This window comes from Pantherophis guttatus, chromosome 2, assembly GCF_059756535.1.
Source record: "Pantherophis guttatus breed Tessera chromosome 2, ASM5975653v1, whole genome shotgun sequence".
Classification (NCBI taxonomy): Eukaryota; Metazoa; Chordata; class Lepidosauria; order Squamata; family Colubridae; genus Pantherophis; species Pantherophis guttatus.
The window spans coordinates 176,531,384-176,540,634 of NC_142064.1; the positions used below are offsets into that span (position 1 = coordinate 176,531,384).

The 9,251-nt window shown below is 36.2% G+C and overlaps 1 long non-coding RNA gene across 1 annotated transcript; it reads left to right on the plus strand.

Annotated features, from left to right (window-relative positions):
* Positions 1-1,522: 1,522 nt before the first annotated feature.
* Positions 1,523-8,838, plus strand: LOC117660600 (uncharacterized). The gene is made up of 2 exons (XR_004589727.3): positions 1,523-1,602; positions 8,433-8,838. It is a non-coding gene; the product is annotated as an uncharacterized LOC117660600 (long non-coding RNA).
* Positions 8,839-9,251: the final 413 nt, after the last annotated feature.

The window sequence follows — 9,251 nt, forward strand, 5'->3', positions numbered from 1 at the left end:
ACACATACCCAGTTCCCTTCTCCCCATCTTTTAACTATAACTTTATCTTTGATTATAATTCCATCTTTATTGATTTAGAAATATTTATATCATGGTTTTACTGTATGCTTTTAATGCTGCGAACCACCCACTGTCATTTTGAAACAAGATGGGCAACAGACACATAAATAAATAAATGCATAAATAAATAAATATCAGCAATTTATCATAGCTATTATTCATTATGACTATAAGCAACTTTCAGAATCAACTGTAAGTGCTGATAATGGACCCACTTTACCAAATTTGAGACAAATAGAGAGAGAGAAGGTTTTGTTAAGGAATTTGCACAGCAACCCTTGAGTAGCAAGGGTGTGCACATGAAAGCGATTGAGAGTAGTTATGAACAAACACAGCCAACACACAGATACACTGAGTTGTGTTTACTTTCAGGAAATAGTAATAAGGCACAGTCCAATAAACAGTCCAGGTCATACACATATAAAGCAATAGATAGTAAAACAATAGTCCAGGGATAATCCAATAACAAAGTCTTCTTACCAGTTGTTGTAGTCATACACAATAAACACAGCAAACACAGCAAAAAGCAGTAATGATCAGCAAAGAGGCAGTAAAGAGAGACAAATCATGTTTCTAGCTCTCTTTTAAGGACATTAGCTACAGAGCTAACCAATCAGGACACAGTATGATGCAATACAGCATTCTTAAAGCTACAATGATGGTTTATATATTGCCAACCCAACAAGTTAGGTAATTATCATTTCATAACAGGTTTCCTCAAAAGAAAGTAGGGATCATAGTGCATGATACTGCCACTTCCTAAATATGATGGAGTTTCTTACAAAGTTGTGGAAGAAAAGATTTGAAATGAATGAAATATTCCTTTCAATAATTTAATAATCATTTACTAGTTAAGAAAACTCATAACACATTATAATTCAATCATTTAAATTTAAAGGCTAAATGAACCAATGGTAAAAGTAAGAATCTTGATCTGTGTAAATGGTGAATATTTATACCTAACTTCAGTCAATAAAGTTTAATGTGTTGCCCTTCAACGATTCATCCTGGTATCTACCATTGTGATATTCCAAGTGGTAATGTGATCATGTTTCTGATCACTCCATTTCCTTTATGCATCCCATTTAATCTAAATTCCATTTCCTGACAGGCCCTAATCCCCAGTTAACTAAATATGATTGATGATTTAGAAAAATGCAGATGAGTTCTCACAACACATTGAATTATAAATTACTCAACCCTATTTTTAGTTTTTTGTGTGAACCCAGTCACAGGGACTAATTATCCATTATGCAGAAATACATTTATGCCATCCACTTGCCCATCACTCCTTTGAACAAATTATTTCTCCACTGTACTCTTGCTGGCTTTCTTTTTTAATTGCTTTGAACACCTTGACTCTGTTTCAGATCAATTCTATTGTGTTCTTTTCCCATCAGTTCATCTGTTGCTGTTTCCAAGCAACCACTACAAAGTGGAATCACAAAACTCTAGTGTCATCTCCCTGTTGCTATGGCAAATATAGGAATCTTGCAAACTCCTTTTTTATTCCAATAACAATTTGAACGAACCATGGTTTAGGTATGTACTGGCACAACTTTTTACTAAAGAGAACAAGTATAATTTTTTTGGCCCGATTGTTCATTTCAATGATTTACTTAAATAGGGGATAGACAAATTCATGCCATTCAAATATTTTTGATTACCAATTGTACAATCCTTTACCTTTTATCACAAGAACTGTAATATATTGTAATAATAAACTTTGAGGAATGAGAACAATAGCCACAGCCAAGAGGATCATTGGATAAGAGAATTCTAGGTCCAAAGCAGGGATACAAATTGAGAAAACATCTCAGATTTGATTCTTCTTTAGTTCTTTTTAGACTTGCAAAATTATGTAACTGTAATCCTATAATAAAAAAAGTTTTACTGTTTATAACTTTGGTTTCCAAGTCTGGTCTAATTAGAAGGACTTACAAGAAACTTGCAAATCTGAATGTGTCTCCCGCATCCTGCCTTTATCTTAAACAGAATACAATTTCTGCCTTTATCCTAAAGAAACAGTCCAATTCTCTTCATGATTTTGCTAATATATAGCTTAAATTAACTTAGTCTCAAATGTTTTGGAATATACAATTTTCACAATGGCAGGGCAATTGTCTTACAGTTCTAGGTTTTTTTAATCCTAACACATCAGGAAAGCAGAAGGTTGAGGAGAATTGCTTCATCCTGCAATGTAATTAGATCCTTTGCCCATTCTTGTTTGTAATGTTCACACTGTGGCATGTTTCTTTGAAATAGTGTGAAGAAGAAGAAGAAGAGATAAACTAATCACATTCTCTCCTTGACAGTCTCAATCTTTAAAATGAGAATGTGAGAATGTGCTATTTTTTAAAAAGGCAATATTGTGTGGGGGGAAGGGGGGGACTTCCAACTGTGTGATTTAGTAACTTAAAATAAAACAAAACTGAATTCTCTTTCCTGGATGGGAAATCATTTTTGAAGAGTCAATCAGAAAGAAAAAAATTAGATCTTTTTCCTTCTTCCTGGAGTTGATAGGGGAAAAAATGAAAACATTCTTTAACATTCATGCTTAATGTAATTTATTCAGCTTCAATCAGTGAGAAATTAATTATTGTAAACAAAGAGCTTTACTGAGGTAACCAGATCTGCAGGATGTAAGGTATTCAAACTTGAAATGACAATTTTCATTCCAATTCATGCTTCTTCTTTCCAGTTTATTATATTAAAGTAAGAATAGTATAAAAATAGCATACAGTAAAGCTTACATTTAATCTATTATTTCCTTTTAGGTTACTTAAAGATATTGATATCTCTGAGTAAAGTTCAGTTCCTAACATCTGCATCCATGCTGTTTCCTTGGCAGTATACTAAACGTGGCTTGCCACAGACTTCATCTAGGTTTTTTTTCAATCTCAGTCAACATTTTTCAATCTCTGGTCAATAACTTTGAATTTACAGGTAACGTTTAATCTCATCTGAATATTAACAAGGGTGGACCATATAATCTTCCAAGATCAACCAGGTGCTTCCAACTTCGAGTTTCACTTAAAAACAATGTTCAAAGCAATACTGATATTAATTGGTGACTATTTCTATGACTCCTCCCTTCAAGCAATGTCCATAGTTTTTCAAAGACTAACAGTGGTGGGTGGAATTGTTTAAACATGACACTAAATCAATACAGCCACTAACAGTGGTTGCAAAAGCCTACGTACATCCATTGTTTTTCATGGGACATGGCTTACTTGAATTTCAGTATAGAAGGGGCTTCACCCTAGTCCTTTGAAATGTAGAAATGGTGCCTCTGCTTTGAAATGGAGAGAGAGAGAGTTAAGAAGAGAAAGGTATTTGCTAATTTCCAGTATGAGAGAGACAAAATTCAATTAATCTGTTTCACAGACCAATGTACATGTGCTATTTTCAACCTTGTAGTATTCAGTCCCAACACCATTCTCCAAGCCAGTTCTATTCTGCTGACTCCAGGTGCTGCATCATCTACTATCCAGACTTTTTTTGTCTTTCTTATCAACCATGGTTAAGTCTGAAGTGTTATGTGGCAGATGCTTGTCTGTTTGAATTCTAAAGTCCTAGAGGACTTTAGTTTCCTTATTTTCTTTCATGTTGTCTACTTTGTGGTCCTATCACTTCTTGCTTTCACTTAAATGGTATTTCTTGCAGATTTTCCAGTGCACCATTGTTGGTATTTCATCATGGCATTATTTATAGTCAGTCTGTGCAGCCTTCTTGCAGCAGTTAACTAGATGGTCCACTGATTCTTCAGTTTCTTTGCAGAGGCGGCATTTGCTGTCTGTTGCTGTCTTCTTAATTCTGGCTTTTCACACTTTTATTTTCTTTTAACTACCAAATTTTCATAGGCAGAAAGTTATGACAACTAAATTAATTAAAAAGGTTTATATTTAGGAATGCAACATCTTAGATTACAACTCCTTTATACTGAGCTTCTTACATTATTATTTTTTGACTGAGATATAAGCCTCTCTATATTTAATAGGGTAAACTTTCAAACAATTACAGCAGCGATAATAAGTAACCTGATGCCTTCAACTTTCTACCATCTTCAGTAGCAACTGTAGTCCAAATCACAGAAGGTACTGTGTTACTTGCTAGTGGCATATAGAGTTGCAGTAACATTAACTAATCCCATTTTAGCGATCCCACTGTTTTTTCCTTCTGAGACAAGTGTAACATCCAGAGGACAGTGAAATATTTCTAATATTATAGAAAACAACAAAATAACTTAATTATGTGTCACATCAATACATCTCACCCTCCTGCAGAAACCAACTCATAAAAATATGGAGACGGAGAAGGATAGCAACATGATATCACATTGTGTATGTTTTTTCATCTGCTATATTATATCTCACACTGTCCTGTTCCCCACCTCAACCCAATACACACAGAGAAGCAAAGAAATAGGAGTTACTCAACTGTGATAGCAAAGTGTGCTGTGCCATTTCAATGCACTCTTGGCCAAATGCAAGAGCCAGAAAAGATCCTGAAAATATTTGTGCTTACAAAAAAAGCAGTAGCTCTTCCTGAACTATCTGTCCTATACAATGAATGGAAATAACAAAAGAGAGTAATGAAAGTGCAAACAAACAAACAAACCAGCCAATGGAATAGTAGTTTAAAACGAATAAAGCAAAGCAAAGGGAAATGGAACCTATTACTGCTGAAGACATAAGTCCAATTGACAATCTGAGAAAAGACACACATCATAGGATCTAGCTACTATTTACACACTATTAAGAACAGTGTAAAAATTCACTTCTAGAGACCATTTGCTTATATTAAAAGGAGATGGGAAAAACATATTCCTCCATTGTTCATCTCTCCCACACTTGCAGGTGTACTTGTGCATGATCAGGCACCCTCACATTTCCACCTGGCATTTGTAGACAGCTACCACTAAAGACAACATTCAAATAACAAAAGAGCATGGAGGCCATAGCAAATATGTAGCAATATTATTCAGTGCTATGCTACCAAACCATGTTACAGAATAACTGTTGTGGCCTGTTGGTCTCCGGCCCCTACAGCAGCCAAATCAGAGGAGAAAGCTGAGGCATGGGAGTCAGGGTCAGCATCAAGGCAACCTGGGAGCTCCAAAGGGGAAGAGGGGATGGAACTGGCAGAGAGAGAGAGACAGAGGTGGAGACTGGGCCATCTGCCAGCCCTCAGATGGAGAGTCAACAGCCCCCAGGTCTGGAGGTAGTTGCTGAAGAAGAGGAGGAACAGCTGGGTCCAGTGCCTGACGTGCAGCTGTGCAGAAGGCAGAGAAGGGGAGAGCAGTGGAAAGTCGTAGGCCAAAAGTCATGGAGAAGAAAGAGCCACTGCTGCTAGCGAGGCCCTACCCTAACTCTGGGGATAAAAGGCAGGGGGTGGAGATGAATAGGTGTGACAGACAACTATTTATCTTCTGGCCAGATGGACTTGTTAGTCTTCAGGAGAAACTTTTTGCTGGGGCTGCCGGCATTCCTAATAAAGGAATCTTTTGGGGGTTTGTCGTGTTTGGGGAGCTGGGTCAGAACAATAGCATAATTGGTTTCTGTGTGCACTGACCAACTGATTTTAACACTCAAAATACTTTTTAGAATTATTATTAGGTGACAAAATGGATCGACATTAGTGTTACTAAAATTACCAGTATGTTTAATAGAACAATAACTGAAAACCTAAAATGATGTAAAACCATGGCTATGGAACCTACCTACCTGTGCCATTTTGTCATTCAGCAGATGCCAAACTGAGAAAGAGGGGAAGCTACTTTTACTGGCTCCACTTTTTCTCACCTCAGTATTCTTTTCCAAACTGCATGAAACCGATTTTCAAGAGCCACAAAGGAAACCGGAACTGGGAAAAATATTTCTCCTATTCACCATTTCCAAAAGAGTTTCCTGAATTGAAATCTACTTCAGGCCTGTGAGAAACCAGATGATCACACTTCCTGTCTACCAAGAATGCCAACTTCCCATATTATTATTTGCATAATAGTTGGTTTAGATGACAAGAAAATGTTGTAAATAATCATAAATTAGTGTGTTGGGGTTGCAACTCCCCAAAATGCTAGCTAGCAGAAAATCACAGACCACCCGAAAAATATCCACCTGGGAAAGACAGGTATAGACAATATTTTGATTTTTGAATGACAGCTGAGATGCATCTAATTCTTGTATTTCTCTGATGTATGACAGTATCATGGGAAAAAGTGCTTTCAGGGGTGAGGCTGGGGTCTCAGACTGTATGTCTTTCGTTGGTATCTCAGCATTCTTTAAATCAGTCTTCCATTCCACACTCAGGGAATGTGGAATGTACCTTCAGAAGCAATTCTACAAGCAACCTCCTTCAGGGCACTGAGCCCCAAATGACTATTTATCAGGGAACTAAACATATGGGAGAAGTTTCTTTGGTATCATGATGTACAGAACACTGCAATTGGTCATAAATGCAAGGAGGTTGCCAAGTGTCCAAATTGCAATCATATGATCACATGGATTGCAATGATTGTAAGTGTGAATATGGGTTGTAAGCTCCCTTTTCAGAGGCCATAGTAACTTTGAATCATCATTATATAAATGATCATAAATCAAGGATTATCTGTATGAACATTCTACTTCCACTTATGTTTGAATCTGATTCTAGATTTGTAGAGCTCTTCTTGATTATTATATTTGTAACCCAATCTGAACTGTGATGCTACATAGCAGTCAATCATCAGAAAGGGATCAAAAAAGTAAAGATGGGTGCCCCTGTTACACACACTAAGTAAATTCCCTTTTCTGGTTTTATTCTGTGATGTCGACAGGGACACCAAAGGTCTTTGAGCTATCTACTAAACATATTGATCTTGTGGGCTGAATAAAATCACTGTAGTTAATTTTAACTCTTCTCTTGCATAGATATTTTAATTTATGGACATATTTATATAACTCGCCATCAAAGATTAACTTGCACTAAATATTTTGCTTCACATTTTTAATAAAGTACTTCAGATAAGGGTATTCAAAATTTTCTATTGTCTATTTTTCTTACATCCATTGTTTCTTATCCTGCCCTCTGGTGCTTTGGAAAGTAAGTTGATCCCCCTCCTCTTGGTTGCAGCCTCTCAAATATTGATCTGAATATTTTCAACATTGATGAAGGATATAAAATTAAGTTCAACATTCTCTATGTAAATATTTTAAAAGATTTTTTATATGCTGTGAAGATTTAAAAGTGAATATCTATGTTATACAGTGTGATATTTAATTCTGAATGTAAATGCTATATGGAATTCGTCCAGTACCTGTAATTCAGTAATGATTATTTGTATTGACCAGATGTAATGACATGAACCGTCCCTTCTCTGCAGCCTTTGCTTGAATCTAGACACTGTTTCTCAGGTGACTGACATATAGCTTTAGTAATAATCCTATTCGAACCACTAAAAAATCTTGCATGAGTTTTAAATACTAGTTTAAAAAAACGAAAAGATTAATGTTGGAAAAAGGCTTGTGATTGTGGGTATTTTCATCCTGCTTTGAAATACTAAAACCATGAAAATTTAGAAATTAAAGCAGCTATTTTATTCTATGCCCTTTAAATCTCAAAGGTTTGTCCCTGGGTAATTCTCTTTATACTTTGTTTGAAGAAAGGCTGACACCTTCCTTGTCTTCAAGCTAAGCATCTACAAAAGCGCTGACCAGTGAAAATCATAAGCGAAGAACTAAACTGACGTGCCCTTAGGTTGATGAACTCTGTAAAACATTTTAGGCGACTTAAGACTTTTGCAGATAATTTCATCGTTCCCAAATGTTGAAGTTTTGCACTTCAAGACCTTCCCTTAAGCAGATTAGATCTGATCACTAAAAAAAAGTGCTTTTATAAAGAAGAATGCATTAGCCTTTTGATAAGAAGAAGAGCTGGAAACTATCTCTAGAGATGTACAATAAGCTCCTTGGGGTTTTTTCTACAAAAGATTTACATATTTTCTCTTCATGCAGAAACCATGTCAATAGGCTTACTGGAAGAATGCCATTTTTCTTTATTCTTTATGAAAAGTACAAGCTCTTTATATTCAGTGTGTTGAATCAATATCATCTTTGTACCATATCAGTAAGACACACCTGTAATACTTCTTATAACACTGCAGTCCTCATCATACTTAACTGGAAGAGCCATTACCCTGGTGTAAATGTGTAGGATAGGATGAAAAATGTAACAGATTTTTATCATAGGCCTCTGCAAGCTGGACATGTTTGATGTGTGTGTGTGTGTGTGTGCATGCGTGTGTCTGTGTGCATGTGTTCACATGCATGTCTTTGTCCGTTTTGCCTTCTTGACAAGATTTCATAAGTTATTTGTCATTCCTTTCTTCCTAGGATTGAAAGAGTTGACTGGCCCAAGGTCACTCAGATGGTTTTGTGCATGGAGTGGCGTGGGGGAGTGACATCATGGTCTCCTGCTTTCTAACCTGGACCTTAACCACTAGACCAAACTGGCTGTCTAAAATTACTCCTTCTTGAGCTGTGACAGTTCTGGAGAGATGTCCCTAAGGTTAATCTCTAACTCTTAAAAAGGTGTTAGAAGAACTGAGAAATGAGATGAAATAAGAAGCAATCTTCTGCTTATGAAGGAACCTCTTCATTTTTCTTCACAACCACTCCCTTGGGATCCAATCAAAAGCTGATTTGAAATGAAGGCTACAAAAACAAAATGTCTGGGTGAAGAGGAATATTATTTGGCTGAATGGGGATGAACCAATCATAAATCCAGAATTTCTTAGTCTCCTTTGAATTTGACCTTTTCCTTAATGAGAATGTTTTCACTTTCAACTCAATGTAGTAATTTGAGATAAGAGTATTTAGCAAATAGTTTGCCGATCATATTAAGCAGATGTATGGTCCTATAATTGTTAGGTCTAATCTATTATCTTTGTTTTCATAAACAGGGATTAAGGTGGGGGGGAGGGATGCCTAGGTAGTGGAGAAATGTGCTGAACACTTATATGGGTTTATAATTGTTACATGGGTAAATAACCAGCATTATTAGTTCCAGAAATCCCTCAGTAATTCTGGGGGAATAAAATCTCCTATCTGAGTTTATCCACAATTCACTTGAATAATAAGATCCCTGATCTCAGGTATAAATATGGGAAGAAGAATGCTCTGAGAGTAAGTCACAACTGGATTATTTTATAA